At 37.5% G+C, this 21165-nt stretch overlaps 1 protein-coding gene across 3 annotated transcripts in view; it reads right to left on the bottom strand.

Moving 5' to 3' along the window:
- Window positions 1-21165, bottom strand: part of LOC136748145 (AT-rich interactive domain-containing protein 3B) — a 55709-nt gene that overhangs the window by 27126 nt on the left and 7418 nt on the right. The window lies entirely within an intron of this gene.

Below are 21165 nucleotides of genomic sequence, written 5' to 3'. Positions count from 1 at the left end.
TTAGGACAAATACACTCAGACATGTTTTAGGGACCATTTTATTTTTCAGCAGTCTATAATACCATAATGACAAATATAACCCTCCTCTTCCTGAATACTGTACTTTTTAGGTGCTTATATAGGCAGCACCCAGCAAAGCAACAGTTTGATTAAGTTTATCTTCAAAGGGGTAACTGACTTCCCCCTCCCTTCCAGAGGAACCCTGCTTTATCTTACCAACTGCAGGTATGTTAACAAAAATCCCACCAGCCGTGATTTAGAAGCAAAAAAAGCAAGTGTGAACAAGACAGTTACTCTCCATGCCCCACCTTCGCCCCCTCTCTTACAGATAGCAAAGGCCCAGGAGCAGGGGCTCTTCAGCCGCTTTTGTGCCGAGCTCTTTTCATGTTCATAGGTGAATGGAAATGTCAGGGCCTGCGAGTGAAAACAAGCCCGTTTCTGACATTCCAGCAAACCTCGGTCTCACTGGCTGGCCCCTTCCATTGTCCACCCCTGCCCCCCTCAGTCAGATTATAAATCAAGCTGCAGTAGATCAAGGTTCAGGGTCGCTGACTGGAATTGCAGATCAGTGTATCTTGTCAGTGCCCAGTAAGGCAGCAATGCAAGGTATCTGCAGAACAGATATTCTAAAAGCAATCCCCTATTAATACATGAAGAATGCAAATGAGCCTTCTGTCTGTAATAGCTAACCAGTCTTTAAAAGTCTGAACAAAGAGCTAATTTAATTACAGGATCCTCCAGTCTTCATTTTGTATCGATTAAACTTAATTTTATTATTAAATTATATTTTTAGTGTCGAAATCTGGTCCCTCCATCTCACCCTCCAATTCCCCTAAATGAGCTTATTTATTAATTACACAAGGTCTCCCCACCCCCCACTAGCTCAGGGCAGGGCAAAGGCGTTGTCCTTTATGAGTACAAAATAATTTCAATCATAGTACAAATAAAATATAAAACTACAGCAAGATATAGGGCTAAACACGTCATGTACTGCAGCCCACTGGGATTAATCAAAGTTCTTGTTAAAAGTCCCAAAGGTTTAAACAAGTAGTAGTCACCATTTTCTCAAGACTGAAATCAAGACTAAGTCCCTCACTTCTCACCAAAAAGTCCTTCCAGCTGTAACATGCCTGCAACCTAGACCCTCAACATGGGACAACAGTGCCTTCCTGTCCCCCAGGACACAGAAGCAAAACAGATAACCATTCCCTAATCTACAAGATCTACACAGCACTGCCTCCTGTGCCAAAACTACACGCCATAGCATGCACCAATGCCTCAACACTATATATTTAGGTTGAAACTCCTTATGCAAATTTAAACTAATTTAAATCCTGCAAAAAACTAAAAGCAACTGTGTTACATACATATTGGGATAATGAGCTGTGAAATTCCTTGTATTAATATTAAAGAATTAATGCATTTTGATTGCATACTGTACAAAGCAGAACAGACCGTTCACTTCTTTTCACCTTCTCTGTTCCAGTGCCAGGCTTCACTCTAATTTGAGGTAATGAATGTGCAGTAAGACAATTAAAGCCCAGCTGAAAGATGCAGAATCTGGATTAATGCCAAACTGCTGTGTCATCTTTATGATAGTGTCTGAGCCTTTTAACCATAGGCCCTGAACTCAGGTTCCTGACTACAGATTAATATAGGCCTGCTTATAGCAACCCTTGAGTTAACCCCTCTCACACTGTAAAAGCCATTCGCAAACTCACTCAAAACATTTAATATGGGATTCTCTAACTTACAATGGGTCTTGAATTTTATTGCAGTTTGAAGGACAGCATTTACCTCTAACAAAACACGAGAAGAGCATAAAAACCCCTGGCAGCTCTGCCAACCAGAATCGTCTCAAAACACCCCGGCACCCATATCTGGACCTAAGCCAGGTGAAACCTATTTTATCCTAGTCATACACTAATTATCTTATATGGCTTATATATATCAGTTGAGAACGCCACATTTAAAGTAAACAAAGCCCAGTCAATTTAATTCAATTTTCTAACCAGAGAAGTTTTAGTCTAGGGGTATATATTTAAGTACACATTTTAAAACCTGAAAAATAGGCTATAACTGTTTAATATTTCAGAATGCATCTCCAAGACAAACACTTCTATAGCTCTGAAATTTCACACAATAACCAGCTATACCTTATATGAAACCTGACCACTTTAGTCCCCCCTCCCCCAATTGCACAGGGTTAGTTTATATATGCAATTCCCTTTTGTCTCTATTTGGTAAATTATGTTTTTTTCTATACATTTTTTTTTTCCCCCCACAGTCTACTAACAATGTTGTCAAGTTTTCCCTGACACTAAAATGTAACATTTTTATCTTCCATACGACCACAAATCAGGGACACTTGGGCCATGTGCTGCCTATCCCCCTAGAAACTAAAAAGACAAAGAGCAAAAAATAAATAAAAGATCTCATTTCCTCTCTTAATGACCCACTAACACAGATGCTCATCTGCTTAATTTCTATCCCTAATTGGGCTGCTAGCCAATTGGTCATGGGTCTAGTATAACCCAATTACCCATCTGATAGGTTTCCCCCAAGAAATACTTTAACGCATTACACAGGACTACAGATAAAACTCCAGAAAGGGTTGTGTGAATTTGTCTTTGTATGTCTATAAATGTGTGAAGGGTTAGGTGTGCAAGAACCTGTATAGCAATCAAACACCAAAACTGACAGTTTTCAATACTTTTTGGATAAAGATCAACTAAGAATGAGCTTTAAGTATAAATACGTTTCTTGTAATTCATGTTTTGACATTCCTCTCCTGGCAAATTCCTTGCTGAATGCGTCTGAATGTCTGTGCGAGTATTTTCATTTTAAAATGTATTGTTTGACAAACATCAGATGTAGACTACTCAAAAAAATATACATCTCAAAAACAGACTGAACACAATGAGCTGGCGATACAAACATCTGCAATGGAATATTTGTTAGGTAGGCTATATTTTTAACAGAGTAGTGGACTTAGAAATGGCCAGTCAGAAAGAATATTATGTTTCTTTGTTCATTAATTGAAACATAACCGTCTGTGGTGCAACAGTAAAATAAAGGTGGGGATTAAGAAACATTTAAAAGTAGAGACAGGACCTGAATCTACAAAAAGTGTGTGTGTGGGAGAGGGGGACATGATTGCTAAATACGAGAACATCATTGCAAAAAAAAAAATCTCAACACCATAAAAACAAAATAACTGCAGATTTTCAAGGGGGCTATAGATAGATTTGGACTAATTTTATGAGAAAAAAAAAAAAAAAAAGCACAATTAAACTGTATATCAACTTTGAATTTGCATGTGCTGTACTGTAAAATCATGAAAGGTCTATACCTCATATACAGGTCTATAATGGTTAAATACATATTAATACAATCCTCAGGTTCAGCAGAAGCAATAGCTGTATTTCACAATTGCAATAATCAGATTACAATCACCCTGTGGACTCAACAGATTTTCACAAAACAATGATTCAGCCCATTAGTGCTGGAGCCTTATGTATCCTGGAAGTGAAAACTATTAATGCGATGTTCAGATATATTCAAAATACTGAGCACACACTAGTCATACAGTATGTTTATAACAATGTACTTTCTTCCACTATTTTTTTGGTGAAACTTAAGACTAACAATTCTGGAAAATGTATCCTATACTTTGAATGGAATATTTTTAGTTAGACCTACATAGACCTTGAATCTGAAAAACTTAAATATTTTCACTTCTAAAATAAAATTGACACCTCAGTTGAAAAGGAACAAAATACATGCTGCCATAAAAGACTGGAATTTGGAATGCCTGATTTAGACATTAAGCATGGTTAAATACCAAGGTTTTAAAATCTGCCCATTTGCTTAGAGACCTGTACACATTTATCTTTGTATAAGTGAATATATGCAGTTGGCTTTACATCACCCAAAACAAGTCAGCACAATAAAATTAAACAAAACTGTTAAATACAGTTTATAAAAATGGTAAGCACAATGAAGTGATGTGATACACCTAGACTAGATCCTATAAGGTTTGAACGAGAAATAGTAATAAAATAAACACACACAAAAGCTTGTTTAGATTTCCTGTAAATATGTAATTCCTGTTCCATAATATGGTCGATTTAATCAGTGAAGCCAGTGGAAGAGAAAGGTAAACATAGGGCAAATAAACCCATTGACATCCAGGGTGTCCAGTTACTGTTAATAAATGGCAGGGCGTGAATAGCCCAGCTTTCGTTTCATGTCACCAGTGGGGTGCATGCAAATGCTTGACTGAAGGACTGGGCCTAAAACCAGGTTAAAGTGTCCAACTGGAACTTTTCTATATGTAGGGGTATTGTATACTCTACCATTTGTAATTTGGAGATCAAGTTTAAAAAAAAAAAAAGGAAACTGTTCTTAAGGAAGTCCTTAAGTTTCTTGTCCACATTTTCCTGTAACATTCCCAACCCTAACCCCAGATGCTGTTGTATACAACTCGTAGAGCCAGGATTAATCTACACGCAGTTAAATAGGCCACGTGGCATTTAACGTGGCTATAAAACTACACCCCTCCCTATCCTAAATGGATTCTGTGTTATAATGGAAGGGTTTAAAAAAACAGCCTATCCACACTCAAATCACTCTCAGATGAGTGTGAGGTTTAGCAAGAAGTTATTCTGTGCTCTATTATTTGGAGACGACAGCAATAAAAGGGTGAATTGGAGCCATTATTTCTATTTCAGGACTCCCTTATTTCCCTGGAAGAGTATAATTTTCAGAACGTTCTTTGGTCTTTCGTTTTAGAGCCATATGAACTGTTAAACAAATTCTGCAATTGCTATTAATTTGTCTGGACATTTTACAGGCCAATGTCATGCGATCATCCTTTTGCGATTCTGGTTATTGTACTTTAATATTTTTTATTCTTGGGGCAATTTTTCATACAAATTTGAGGTTGTACAATATTCTGAAGCAAGACAAGGACTTTGACAATCAAGTGATACATCTGTATGTAAGTTTGAAATGTAGGAGAGTATGACAAGATAAAGATGATACAATGCATCACTGAATTGTTACGACAAAAAGGCAGGTCTGCAACCTTATATCCCGTTTAATTAAAGTCTTAGGTATCTGCCAACTTGCCGACAGGGTTGTTAAGCCACCACCCCCCCACCACCACCACAACTCCTTCATAAGTGGGAGGTCTTTTACCCCACCCCCCACCTACCCAATACACACACAGCCCCCTGCCTCCTCTCCAGAAGCCCTTGGTTTCCCCAGCTGTCCTCATGTTTGCTGTAAACAGTGAATCTGAAGACACCTTTAGTGCTGGAGTGGGAGCCATGAATAATTCATCATTGTGGTGCTTTTCTTTTTTGCTTTTTTTTTTTTTATTTATTGACTTTACAACCTATGCCTCTTTTATATTGCATTCAGTTTCCATCTGTGACATTGATTACAGCACCATTACACCTCTTAAACTTCCCAATTTCTATATTAATAACAAAAACAGCAGTGAAATTACAGTTCAGATTTGGTTTTTAATTCTTACACTGGGGAGCATCTAATTTTCAGTTTCAGTTTTCAGTTTTGTTTTGAACATTTACATTCCTTTAATAAACAAGTTATTTCAGTCTGAAGACAATGGTGTAAAAGCACAGTGCACATAAATGCACAAACAGGAGACATTAATAAAAACTACACATTTCATTATGGAAACAAAGGTGGAATCAAATTCTATGCTTCTAGATCACTAAAATGCCAATTGAGCTGTTCAATCTGAATTATAGTTATTAGTGCTATTTAATGTAGTACTAAATTTGAAGGCACTGCAAGAACTCTATCACCATCAACAAGCACTGGAACCATTTATAAGATTACCACAACATTTTCCCTGAGGTTGGAAAATAACAGAACTGTAGTTTAATCAATGTCATAGCATTTGCAAACAGGAAGGTTAAACCACACTACGTTCCTGGACACTTTGGGTCAATACTCATCTTCCATCATGCTGTAAAAGGTTTATTACATTTTTTCTAGACAAATAAATTGGGTGAACATTGTGTTCTGAGGTGCAATATTATGAAGTCTAGTTTTTCAACATTTTCTTAGAATAAAACCCTTAAACTAGGATCCAAAAAACAGACAAGAATGTCAAATCAGCAACTATATATTGTGAAGCAAGAATACTCAAGAGCTACACTTGTCTGCCTTCCTTCACTATATACATATACTATAATACTAAATGACAGAATAAAAGGTATCATTTACAAATGGATCTGAAAACATTAAATGCCACTGACAAGTCAATAGTGAATAAATCTGATAAATAGAATTGTTAGTTTAAAATTCACATCTGCTTTGTGGCAGCATAATTTCAGGACCAGCTTATTCCATAAATTATGTAGAACCCAGCAAACATTTCTACATTCAGGGTATATTTACATACAGAATAATGGAATAATGATATTGCAATGTTTGATACTAAGTCATTACAGTTACTCCCCTACTAATCTTTGAAAATTGCTAGTTATCAAATGGCAGACAGTGAGGAAATATCCTATAGCCTATGAGTGGTATTTTATATTCAAAGCTGTTTCAAGGCTAAGCATGCCACAACAAGGAAATCATCCATCATCTTTAAGTCTTGATCACAGTCTTCTGTTATACCAAATGATACTGGTAATTGAATATCTGAAAGTACATAAACTTATCCACGTCATGAAGTTTATTTTAATATAAACCACCTTTAAAAGAAACCAGCAAAAACGATTGTGGATTGGTTTTTGGGCAGCTTAATTATTTAATACTGGAGGTCCTTGTACTATTTTCAGCTCCAAAATATTGACTGTAAAACCAGTTAAAAAGGTAACCAACTCCCAAATCAACCCTTAATGAATCTTAGTATGAAACCTACTCCTTTTCTATAGTGAAATAACCAAGTGGTTTGGGTGGAGAGGCTCAATATATTGAAGTATCTGTTTGCCAAAATAGCAGGACAATCAAAATGAAAGTCCCAAGCCATATTGTTTATTTATAATTTAGTATGGTTAACAATTATCTGAAAAGGCTTTTATTCCCCAAATAACACAGTGCAGTAGGCAGGTACAAATCCAAGGTTATGTCAAAGGTTACACAACTCTTTTGGAAATTCTACATTATTTTATTCACTAATAAATGGATCTTTCTTTACTCTTACTCTTAAGTGCTTTCAAAGGGAGTTTACAAAAACAACAAAAAACAAAAAAACTTGGGCAAACAGTATATTCAAAGATGTTAATGGCAGCCCTGTGCATCCCTTCAGGGGAATAGCTAACAGACTTGTGCAATAATTATCTCAAGGCTCAAATGTTGTACAGTATAGTCAAAAACAAAGACTCCGGTCCACTGGTAACCTTCCACATTCCAAAGAACTGCTAGTAAGTACGTGCTATGGGGAAGATGGCTTTAGAGGGGGAGGGGGACTACTCTGACTTATGAGTGGGACACCATTAGTTTCTGGCTAAATTAAGCACAGAGCTTAGAAATTAAAACAAGGAAGGGTCAGAATAACAATAGTGAAGAGAAAATTAAAGAAATGTAAATCTGACTAATGAGATCTGATCTGAAAGACTCTGCATTTGAACCAAACTAATGCCAACAATACTTGATACAAATACATATCATCACCATGAGCCTATTGATCCACTGTTGGATGCAGGCCTCCCCAAGGTGTTTTCACAAGCTTCGATCTACAGCTTCTCTCATCCACGTCACGCCAGCAAATTTTATTATTTCATCTTCCCACCTTTAATGTGGTCATCTTCTAGGTCTTTTTCATCTCTTGGGATCCATTCGATAGCTTCCTCTGGCCATCATTGATAATTTCTCAAAGTGTCCGGCCCATTGCAATTTTAACTCTTCAATGAGGTCACATTTGTATTTGTTCTTGGATCCATTCATTTATTTTTCTCTCTCTCTCTCTCTTCTTGTTATTAAAAGCATATATCTTTCCATGCTTTGTGTCATCCACTGTTTCTGTAACATTGTTGTGTTTAGTACCAGGTTTCATAGCCATAAGTTTGCACTTACAGTATGCATGGATAAAATACTTTTTTCTTCAGGCAAATGGGTAATTTCCTTTCAACAGCATGTGGTTTCCTCCAAACAATACATAGACCCATATAGACATATACTATACAATTTTAGATAGATAAAAACTATAGCCCAATAAGGATAATGTGGGGAAATCATTGGATCTTAAAACAGTGAAGTTTCACCAAGGATTCTTGAATCAAATCAAATAATTGCACCCCTCTGGTGGATTAAATTGAACAATTTATCATTCTTTCATTGGAAAATTCTGCCCCGATAAAACATTGCTCTTTATTCAATAATGGCACAGGAATCATATTTTTGTCCCGGAAGCAGAACTATTGACAAGATAGGTCAAATTAGATATGAATGACATATCTGCCATTGAAGGAAGGGAGTTTTGGGGGGGCTTCATTGAAATTGTTGAGCTGGGATTAAATTAATAACGCACAAAATAAAAATGATCTCCGAGATAGGAGTGATCTATTCAGTCTATTATGTAGTCTCAAATTCTACCCACCAAAGCTGTAAATCCAAGAAAAACACCCCCTTTGTTTTCATATGGGCCTCTTGAGTGTGAAAACCTAATGGATCCATGAGCAGTAAGGTTACAGAAGCCATTTCCGTTTCCCTTTAAGATGCACAGATGAACAGTCAGAATATAATTAAATTCAACCTTCAAACCCCCCTTGATTAACCCCTGTGTTACTCAGATCAAGGCTGTCCAAATCCAAACCTTTAAGTATCAACCCGCAATGCCATATGCAGGCTACTTTAGAACAAATACAATTTTAAGACTTTTCTCTCTCTACCTACACTACAGCTGGAGTCCTTTTTAAAATACTCATCACATGCTCAGCACTTTGATACAGAGGCACCTCTGCAGAGAACATTTCAAAGCATTGCATTAGCAATTTACAGAAAGGCAATCCATTGAGGCGATCTATAGCATGATCTAAATATTTGAAGAATCCTGCAAACCACAGTTCTCTCCTTCCTCTGAAAACAACGTGTGTGTACTTAAAGAAAGACCCCTTCAGTGGGGTCTGTTTCCATACTAACTCTTTTCAATAGGGGTTAAAGGCATAGAAGGCAATGCTTGTTAGCATGTGTCCATTGTTTGCCATGAGCAAGTTGTGTAGGGATGAACTGAGCTAAACAAGATAATTTAGCACTTGAGTGAAGAGATTTCTCCATTAAGTGCAGTAGAAATGGAACATGATCAAAGGATATAACCGAGAAAAAGCTAAAGTGCTAATCGAGATATGGACACTAGGAAACAGTTGTTAAAGGACCATAAAGGAATACTTTATGCAAATTGTAGAAATAATTAAAGGTGTACATGCCTGTCTAACAGTCACACAAACGGAACTGGAAAACATGCCCGACAGGGATGCCCACATTCGAAACCACCTTCAGCTAATATTTTGATAAAAAACAGTTACAGAATATACTATTATAGATGTATACTAATTGGAAATCTTACATTAAAGTGCACCAACTCAAAACTCAAGAATTTCCCCAAATTGGGCCTTAATTTAGGCTAAATTTGGAAAGAACGTGGAAAACGATATTGTTTGGATGTATAATGTTTTTGCCTTAAGACTGTACATGTGTTAAAGCTCTCAATTAAATTACACAGTTTGTGTTAAAACATTAAATCACAGATTCCTCACAAAGGTTTGGCTACTTGAATGCTTATGTATTCCTGTGACTGGCTTTAAACACAGCTCCCATTGACACTGGTTTGTTTAAATCAATGCTTTAATAAAACACAGCTTGCACTGCCAGCTCAATCGACTGTACTTCATGACCTTATCTTCATGTAACCAGCCTGAGGTCTGCTGCTTTTTCTTGATATTGCCATTTTAAAGATGTGAGGGCAGGAACTGACACAATAACTAAAGGTTCCATCACATTGCAAATGAAAAGAACGGTCTATCCTAAAAGTAAAATGTCCAATTTAAAACTGAGAACTTCTTGCCAAGGGACAAAGTCATGCTAGTCTTTCATTGTACCATTTCAGCTCTTCTTCTCTGCACTAGTCAGATGACATAAAACACTAAATTTAGCTGAAGCACTTTCACTTTCTTTGGGTGAAACTCTGAAGACTTAAAAAATGAACATTAAAAGGTTAAGAAGCTCCTCTGTGTTTGTATCATTGTACAGAATAACACTGGGATGTTGTTTGCAGTTTTTTGCTCCACAGGAAGTTTCTTTTAGCGGTTTTAGTTTATGATTGATGGTACAGATGAAATCCCTTCCTAAACGAAGTAATTCAAAAAACAGACAGCGTGTCTGCCACACTCAAAGTAGAATGTGCACAGAGGGGTTCGGAGATGTTAATTAAACTGCAGGGACACTGGAACAGAGCCCGGGGGTGGGGGGTGAAGTCAGCGGATGATATGATTTTCTGCACCATCTGGCTGACAGTGACCACACATCCACAAGGCTGGAATAGATCTTCACACCCTGAAATTACTCTACTGATTCAAAAGCCCATGACAATAAACAAAGCCTTTCCAGTAATGAGAGAAAATAAATAGATGCTGCACAATTCCCAAATTACAGAAGGCTACTTGAGAGTGTCAATTTTAATTCAGAACTGAAAATACAATACAAAATCTCTTCCATGTTTTTAAAATATTACCGACAATGACATGCCATCATTATACATACATGCTCTAGGCTCTGGCTCTGGAAAAGGCTTGCCACAAAGTCTGACCGTGAACATAAATCAAGGTCCATCAAAGCAGAAGCTGCAAAAAGTGCCACAGCACATTTAAAATCAGTTAAATGTTACTTAAAATCAAAAGCAACTACACAGACAGGCAGCAGTGTAAAAAAGTAGTTATGCAAGGAAAAGACATTTAAAAATACAAAAACTCACATACACATTATGAAAGAAACCCACAAAATAAACAGACCATATCATCTGAAAAAGATAACATTTCAATTGCTTACAATGTTTATCAAATCAACCACTTCAATTAAATTGTAAGATTACAATTTGACAATGCGATGGAAATTTCAGTTGAACCTGAAAACCCCTCCATGATTGTACTCAATGAATGACTTATTTATTTATCCAAAGTCCAACATTAAGAACACTACATTAAGCAATTCATTGTAGGCAAGTCACAGAACTGATAAAATGTCAACATGCAGATTATATATGGGTTTTTTTTTTCCCCTCAAGTTTTGAATGAGGTTGCAGACACTGGCCCTATAAAGTCAATAGTTCTATATTCACCCCTTTAACACTTAAGCCCATAAAGTGAAGTGTTACAATGGGAGACAATACATTTGTAAATGCATTGCGAGACAGCATCCATTCATTTGCAAATCGTGAGAGCATGAAAGTGAACAAAAATGAATGGATCATGAACAGTGCTGGAAAGACACCCCCCACTGTACTATTTTCTGAAGCCTCAGGACCAGATACTGGTGGAAAGGGGCTTAGTGGTTTCAAAATTTCAAGTTGAGTTCAGCAAAGATAAATAAGCATTGGAAGAAAGCTGGCCAACCAAAAGCATTAGGGGAAGTTACCCAATTAAGCCCAACAGGTTACATGTTTTCTTATAGATATGTGAAATCCAATAAAGTGGGTATTAAATCAAAGATTAATCTCTCATCTAAACACTTGTGGTGGATTTTGTTGTAAATGTACTAAAATTAAATGTAATTGCAAAAGTGAAGTCTGGAGTGGTCTTATAAAGGTAGATATGTACCCTTTAAGCACACGTGTCCCAAATAAGCCCACAAGAGTTTTAACAGTAAATTCTTCAAATTGCTTAATCAATACACTTAATATTTTAGATTGAATTCAGACCTCAAATAATACAATTTTAATTGGTTAGGTTGGTTTTTATATTATCTGAGACTATCTAATTTCCATCACATGGAATTGTTGCACTTGTAGAGGCAGTTTGCTCAGCTGGTGTGCTGGATGTTGTGGTTGTGGCCGGGGCTGTTGGGGCTGTGGAAGTCTGTACAGGTGCTTCAGAAAAAGGAGCATGATTTGTGGACACTTGTCTGTCCACCTGGCATATTCCAGTGCTCTCAAAGCCACCGATGTACTCTGGCTTGAGAGCCGTGGAAAGCACATCGAGTTTCGCAGGGAATTCCTCCTTTAAAATGTTGTCCCTTCTAACATAGTTCTTTCCTCCATTATCTTTTGACTAGGGATGCACAGATTGATCAGCCACTGATCAGTATCTGGCCAAAATGGCAAAAAATGACTATATCGGCTATCAGCCGATTGCTTTAAAATGGCTGATATTTCTGACCGATATTTCTGTCTGATGGTGCTGCTTTTATTGCATCTAAGCATCCGATTTGTTCAACTCTTGTACCTTTAAGAAAATATGAATGATGCACATGAACTGCAAAGCAGTTCCGCCCCGACCTGATCTCGTTCTATAGGTCAATAAATACTGGGAAAATATTGGTAACAGTATCAGCCGATCTAGTTATATGAATATCGGTCCAGAATTTTCATATCTGTGCATCCCTGCTTTTGACTTGACACTGTCTTGTCCAGTGGCTGGAGGATGTGGGTGAGGTGAGAATGAAGTCCATGAATGAAAAGGATGTATTCTGTGTAATATATTAATTAATTTAAGGCTTTTTTAATATGAGGTACAATGGGTTCTGGGCTTAGTGGGCTCATTAAGAACAACAGTGGGTCATGGGAAAATCAACCTCTTTTTTTTTTATAGATTTAATATAAACATGTAATATCATTATAATAAAATATATATTTCTTTTTCACAACTTCGATCATGTTTATTATTGGTAGAACAAATTAAATAATTATTCTGCTTTCATAGGCTTTTCAAGGGTGCTGTTCCTTTTAAGCCCATATGACAAAAACAATTACATTTGTAGATTATAATAGATAGAACATAACATTTTAGATGCTTCAGATAAAATATGTAATGATTTAAAGTTTCTCAATTTTTGTTGTTCTACTGCATCTATCTGTGTGACAATCATTCTGCAAAGCAAAGTTCATAAAGCAAAGTTTTGGGGTGACTTCTAAAATTGCTGCTGCATTGGCAGCACAAAGTCATATATAACTCCGGAACAAAAAAATGTAATTGACTCCAAATAATAAGTAACATGACAGTAACAACTTTTTTGCTTTTGCTGTGACACAGATCATCCTTCTAATATTTCCTGTATTTCGTATTTCGAAATAAAAGAGTAAGTGGGCTTATATGGTACGTGGGCTTAATTGGGTCACTTCCCCTACATATCCAACTTCAATTGTCCATAACCTGCCCATAGCTCTGGAGATGTTCTTCTGAAGTTGAGAAAGTTCAGGTTTTGTACAGTAAATATGCACAAAACAAGTGATAAAACACACCCCCAGTCTTATTTGTATTACACCTACATATTTTACAACCAAGTGATCAATTCTGTGGAGCAGAGAACAAAATCAATACAATTTTGAAGGTTCACAGAAATGACAGAAATAGGGTGTATACTTGCAAAATATATCTGTAATGACTTCAAATGTAATGTACAGCTTGTGTTGAAAAGCAGAGACAATAGCTGAAACAGAAGGCCAAATGGCCAGAAAGCGTGCTGCTACAAGCCTTTATTGCCACTCTGGGAGCCTGCCTCCAAGCACACCTGTTGAGGCCTGAGCGAGATCTGTGCCCCAGGCGAGGCCTAACAAAATGGAGATTAATCACAGCAATTAGAACATCACCCCACAACAGCAGAGAGGCCAAAGAAATCAGACCAAATGGCTCTCCACCCCACCCCAAACTCCCCTCTCAATAAAGAAGGGAAGCCAAGGACAAAGAGACAAGTTGGAAGAAGCTTATCAACATGTCAGTGCAAGGAGCCAAAGCAAACAGATTTACTGGTCATTGGCAGCTGAGCTAGGCAAACAACTAGCCACATTTGTTCTGCTAAATCCCTTTCACCAAGATATCACATTCCTCAGCCTTAAAGGTTTCCCTCTGATCAGATAAATGTAACTTTAACAGTTTGGGACTTGGTGGCGGCAAGAAGATAAACCACAACATGGTCATAATAAAGTAAATTAGGTGATTACATTTTAAATCAGCTTGACAACTTTTCTGAAGGTTGAAACAAACTCCAATATTCTGTAACCTAAAATAAAATGTATATAATGTATATAACTATTACCTTTCTACGATAGCTCATAATAAAGAACTACTATAAAAGATAGGAGTTAGGATGCCTTGCATATCTTGTATCTTTCAAATAGAAGTCATTTCAAAGACCATTGCGCAATCAAGCCTACGTAGAAAAAAAACAAAAAAAAAAACTTGTTTGGTAGTATTTCTGCCTTGCAGTCAGAGAGTGCAGTTTAAGGGGGGGGGGACCTGAAGCTGTAGGATGCATCTGGGAACTTTAAAACACCATCTGGATCACTTGGTTCAAGGCGTGTTCATACCAAACTACAAAATTCTTTAACCAGTGTGGCTTAGCTTGATTACTCCATTTTATTGTCTGTGCAAGACAATCATGGAGAGTATTTCTTTCAAACATGACATGTAGTCTACACCCAGGCAGTCTGATGGTGCTCCTTCCAACCAATTCAAGAGCCCGTCACCATTAGAAAGTTCTGTGCACCTTGGTCAGATGGTCATTGTGGTTCATAGTGGCAATGCTACACTCCCACAGCTCTGTGATGGACATTTTTGTAAAAGATGTCACATTTCCTAGATCAGTCATCCAAAACGCAGAGGCAAGATTATAATAAGGCCCTCTCCTGAAGTAATTTAAATCATTAATAAAGTACCCGTCAGCTTTTAAATATCTTAACAACTGAATACATTATTTGCGTATTTTTTGTCAATGTAGCACTTGTGAGAATGTTATATTCGGGTTATGTTCCACAATGTAAATTAATACTTTATTTTTCAGCAGAAGGCTATTACATCAGGGCATACACTCCTAAAAACAGCAAGTCCCATGTGCAAAGAGGAATGTTGCTTTTCCACTAAGTTTCTTTCTTTTAGTAATCAGACTTAATTACGGCACATAAGTTAAACATTAATTGTACATTTTAATCATAACTGACAACACCTACATATATTCTACAAAATACACATAGTATTTGAAGTATTTACAAGTTGCCACAGACAGAGTACAGTTGTTGTTTTCCTAGTTTCAGACCAGTTTTAGCATTCCTCATTTTGTTTTAACTGTCTTAATTGACATTAATCTTGTCTGTAGTTTGCCTTAATTGAAGTCAATTCAGTTCAGCTGCAGAGTTGGTGAAAGTAAATAGGTTGTAGAAAGGTGATTTAGTCAAGGACTAGCAGGAATTCTGTTCCAGGAGGAGCCAGTTAGGTGTGAATGGTGGCAGGTAGACAACCGCTACTTAAAGCAGCGGTTGAGAAAGAGCTGTACTGTTTCTCGGTCACAAAAATTTAAGCAGTTGACTAGGGAACAGGAACCAAGAGACTGAAAAAACGAACATTTAGAAGTATGTGGCCACTACAGTGTCAGGTTTGCAGAATGATTGCCTTCATCCGTCGTAACCGCAGATAAGCTAGAGCTAGAAATGCCCAACAGGTTCCAACTGCTGGACACCGAGTTAGACAGTGATGGCTCAGAGGGTGATGGGAGGGCAGTTGAGCACCAGAGAACCATGGTGCCCACTCCCCCCCAAAAGAGGGAGGTAGTTATAGTAGAAAAGACTCAATTCTTAGAGGTGTAGATCACACAGTGTGTTCTACTGATAAGGAGATCCAAATGGTATCTTGTCTGCCTGGAGCTCAGGTAGCAGATCACCCTAAACTAGTAGACGGGCTACTGGCCAAAGCCAGGGAGAATCCACTGGTCAAGGTCCACATTGGAACCAATGACAGAGGAAAAGGTTGAGCAGAGGTTCTGCAAAACAAATTTAAAGAGTTAGGAACGAAACTAAAGAGCAGAACCTCCACTGTAGTTTTCTCTGAAATACTTCTGGTACCACATGCATGGCCAGGGAGACAGGCAGAGATTAGAAAGTTTAATGTGGTTGAAATCTTGGTGTAGGGAAGAGGGTTTTAGATTTATGGAGTATTGGTCTTTCTTCTGTGATGGGACCTGTACAAACCAGACAGTCTACATCTAAACAGAAGGGGGTCTAATGCATTGGGAGTAATTGAGAATCTTTTAAACTAGGGACCAGGGGGGCAGGGAGCTCTGACAATGGGAAATGTTCCACTAAGGAAAGAAAACCAAGGGAAACTACTAGTAGGAAAGTCCTGAAATGCCAGGAGTACGAGGAACAAGATGTTAGACCTAGATGCCACAGTGCTTGCATATGACTATGATGTTGCAGGAGTGACAGAAACATGGCTTACAGAAAATTAAGGGGATGAGTACAAGTTGAAAGGATACACACAGTTTAGGAGGGACAGGCGAAATCGAAGAGGTGGTGGGGTAGCATTATATGTCAAAAATGACACTAAGGCAGAAGAACTCAAATTAGATCCTATTAACGAAACAGAATCTTTGTGGGTTAAACTTTTGAATAAAAGATCTGGAGGATAAGTGGTAGGAGTGTGTTACAGACCACCCAACACAGATATTCAGAAAGATGTTGCATTGTACAATGTAATCAGGACTGCATGTAGCAAGGATGTGGCTGTTATAATGGGGGATTTCAAATTCCCAAACCAACTGGGAAAGCCCAGTCGGGACTACAGAAGCAGAAATATAAATGTTTGAGATGGCAAATGACTGCTTTCTAACTCAATCTGTCAGGGAACCAACCAGGGAGAGTGCATGCATTGACTTGATCTTTTCAAATGACTAAGCTATAGTCAGAGGGACACTAGTTAGAGAACCAATGGCAAACTGTGATCACAAAAGGGATAGCTTTGAGGCATTCTTTCAAATAACAAAAAACTGCACACTAGATACAGATTCAGTTGAAAATGGATGGTTAGATTTAAGAATATACTACTTGAGGCTCAGGAGAAAGTTGTACCAAAACTTAGCAAATTGAGGACCAAAAAAACATTGGCCAAAATGGTTTAATAGAAGTATGCAAAAAAATAGAGAAAGAAAATGTTGTATGCGCTATACAACAAGATGTGGCAAATGTTCTAAATGAGTATTTCACAGAGGTTTTTACAAAAGAAAAAGCAGATAACATGCCACAGGTTAACAACCAGTCCAGTCAAACCCCGAGAGATCAGGATTAATGAGGAGGAGGTACTAAAGGGACTAGCAGAATTAAAAACAAACAAATCACCTGGGCCAGTTGCTTTACAACAGAAGCACCGAGCCGGTCAACTTGACCGATTTGGTTATTAAAATTTGAATTACTTGTGTTCCTAAATACACTGCACATACCCGTTCGTGACTTCTCCTAAATATATGCATTAAACATGCCTATAGAGTTTTAGCTGCATAAACGCAAAAATAAATAAGTTACAAACACATTTACCTAGAATAGCCAAAATCGGGTTAGTCTGGCAAGTGGCGATTTCTACCTGTCAAAGGCAAACACAATGTTAGGGTATATTGTCAAAAGTGTAGAATTGAGAACAAGGGCAGTGATGTTCAGACTGTACAATGCACTAGTTAGAGCTCATCTGGATACTGTGGACAGTTCTGGGCTCCACACTTCAAGAAAGATATCGCTGCTCTAAAGGCAGTTCAGAGGAGAGCAACCAGACTTATTCCAGGTCTGAAGGGATTGTCCTACTGAGAGACTGAGGGACCTGAACCTTTTCACCTACGTGGGGACCTGATTCGAGTCTTCAAAATCATGAAAGGCATCGACTACATCAAACCAGAGGAGCTTTTGCAGATCAGCAGGGACACACGCACCCGGGGACACAAATGGAAATTGGCATTCAAAACGGAAAACAGGAGACTTCTTCACACAGAGAGTCGTCAAAATCTGGAACAAACTCCCCAGCGATGTGTTGGGAGCGACAATTTGGGAACATTTAAAAATAGACTGGATAGGATCCTTGGATCACTTAGTTATTAATGGACACCAAACGAGCACGAAGGGTCGAATGGCCTCCTCTCATTTGTAAACTTTATGTTCTTAATTAAATTCCCCATTGAAATAGATTTTAAAGGGGACATTTACCATGAATACACAATTACTGTTGATAGATATCTATCTCCCTCACACACCCTCTCACTCCAAAAAAGATTCTAACAAGTGTTAACATGACAGAAAAGATGTTAGTCAGGCTAACTAAAAACAGATACCTTTAAAATTCTAGTTTCTTTATGGAGCTGAATATTCAAATGTGTTCACTGAAAACTGAATTTACATCAATTAAATAAGCTTATTTTCTGAAAAATATAGGCTCTCATTAATGGTTTATAATAGTAGAATATAGACTAGGCCCTATAGTGTATAACATACACAGGGCTTGAGAGACAATTAAGCAGATGAAACTGAACTGAACACACTGGCAGATGATAGTGTATGACACTGATAAACCAACTAGTAAGAGTACATTTTTAAGTTCTTCAGTAAATATTTAAAGAGCCAATATAGAATTGCTTGTGTCTTGTGTTTACAGATTCACACTGAGTATAGCCAGCCCTAATTCTGTGGGATAGTCTCCTTTTTATTGTGGTTCCAGAAACAGCCATTGACTGAAAACAAGCATGACTGCAGAGCACATCCCCGTACACTGAAGTACTGTTGCGTCATTCAGAGAGCACATCATGGAGTTTGAACAAACAGCTCTCGACTATGAAACAAGTTAGGCTAGCTTTACAATAGGGTTATTTGCTTGCTCAATTGGCTTTTTTTTTTTTTAAAGTAAGTCTCAGGGTACAAAATGAATCGAGAGAAATACAAACTGCAAACTGTAGTTCAAATGTTCCACAATTTCTTAAGTCTTAAGATTTCAAACATTCCATTAGCACAATGCCTCTCCCTTGCACTCCAGAAGTTTCTCCTAGATTATTATTTGTAACTAGAAGTTCAATAAACTCTTGGATAGTAGGAAGACTAGAATGTTTTTGCAAACCGTTTAGGTGTCGGAAAATTACATTTTATCCAATAAAGGCAGTCTGAATTAACAAGACTAAAATGTTTCAATTGAAGCTTCGTCTGAAGAAGAGGGAATGACAGTAATAAATGGCATCCTTCAGTTGAGTAAGAGCTACAAAGGAACCAGTGTCTTAAATGGCTTCGTGCCAAATTGCTTCAGAAGTTGAAAGTAGGATCACTGCAGTGGTGTTTAATGAGGGCTTCTAATACTTCCAGTAATTTAGCACTTCAGTCCAACAACTGCCTTAAATTGTGCCCACTGAGAGACATTAAACGACACTAAAGAGTGAAACTAACAATGCCTTTTACTGCCAAGTGTTACGGCCACAATTTTACTCTTGTAGAGAAAGATGGCAGCTCAGTTTTGCAAAGATGGAATTAAACTTGTTCATTTGTGCTCGCTGATATTTGTTCTGCATTGGAAATTTACAACAAAAAAAGAATGTGACAAAAACTTCACCAACAATCTTCATTGAAAGTAGATGGGAAGCAAATGTGGGGCCTGGATCTGGTCTCCTTAAGCAAAAATAGCATTTAGAAAAGTAGAAAATAACTGCAGTTGTAGTTAAAATAAACTATACACTGACAGGCAGATTGGAGTGAAGATGAATAAAACATGAGGGAAGACTGTCCACTGTTCACAGATCAGATTTCAGGAAAGATCTGCGATGGGAGAGCAGCTGAATGATCTACTAGCTTCCTCCTTTAATAAATAACAGTCCTATCCATGTTTGGCATGAATGGTCTTTTAAATAGAAAGCTTATTCGAGATTTGTTTAAAAAATATTTGAAGGAAGCATATGAAAACCTAGCAATAGCTGACATTCTTTGTATCATGCTTTCCCATCGCTTCCAGTTTTACTGCCCAAATTAACCCTTTCAAAGATGCATTCCTTTGATTATAATCAAGTGTCCCTAAACACAAGGTCATACTATACCACTATTTTGCAGATTGTCATTGAAAAATGCCACCATGCTTTGCCATCAAATTGTTTGTGTTGGTGACCATCTCCCATTCCTGGTTAACTGACAATTAACAACTTCTTGCTGACCCAATAAACAGAGAAGAAAAAAAAAAAAAAACTTCCATCACATAGCAAAGAAAGACAAAACGAGTCAGACAGATGAAGTGATAAACTTCCCCATATCAAAACTGAAGTTCTCCCAGACATCAAACCCAACAATCAGCTCTCATAGCAAAAAATGGGACAAGCCACTGTGGAATTAAGTACAAAGACCAGAATGAGGAAATGCACATAAATTAAAACGCACCGTCTTTCAGATTTCCCCCCGCTCTTCCCCCTAAACCATTTTTTTTTTTTTTTTTTTTTTTTTTAAAAACAGCTTCCTTCACATTTAGTGAAATGAATTAAACACAAATCACAGGAAGTCTGGGGTGTGGCTTTCAGTAGATTGAGCCCCATTTGAGAATGCTTGCTATTTGTAGAGTTAACGCTTTAATTCTGTCTGGAATGTTTCCTTTGGGTGGGGCAGTGCAATCTGGAAGCAGCACCCCCCTCAGAATTCCCTTCCCCCTCTGCGCTCAATTAAATACCTTAATACCAGGCTTAAAGATCCTTGAGAACTGTGTGGTCTGTTTTAAAGGCATTTCAATGTAAAAGCCAGAACACTACATTAAATTGCACTGGCCTACATTGATTATTAATGAGCCAAAAAGAAGGTTCATTAACAACAAACACGCCAGATTGTACTGGATTGTAAAGACAAATTATTAAAAACATTACCAAATGCATCTGTAAAGACTGGCAAAATAATATTCCTTTTCCAGTATTAAAAATGTATGGCTTTAATTGATCAGTTTAAGTTTTATTCTATATCATGATCAGAACTTATAGAAATGATGTAGGCCTATATGAAAGTTCCACACAGAGCAAACAATATTTAGCCTAACATAGGTTTAATTTTATGAATCTGCCATTTTGTCTTGTTAAAAAGTTACCAATTTAGACCTTTGATCAAGTGAATACCATAGTCTCAAATATACTACGTATACAGACACAAACCCAGGCATCTGCCTTAATCAATTACTCATGACCTATAGGGATTATGGTTTCAACATCATGCAAGGA

The sequence above is a fragment of the Amia ocellicauda genome, chromosome 4 (genome assembly GCF_036373705.1).
Source record: "Amia ocellicauda isolate fAmiCal2 chromosome 4, fAmiCal2.hap1, whole genome shotgun sequence".
In the NCBI taxonomy this organism is placed as follows: domain Eukaryota; kingdom Metazoa; phylum Chordata; class Actinopteri; order Amiiformes; family Amiidae; genus Amia; species Amia ocellicauda.
The sequence above is the reverse complement of the archived record's forward strand: the minus strand, read 5'-3'. Positions and strand labels throughout refer to the sequence as shown.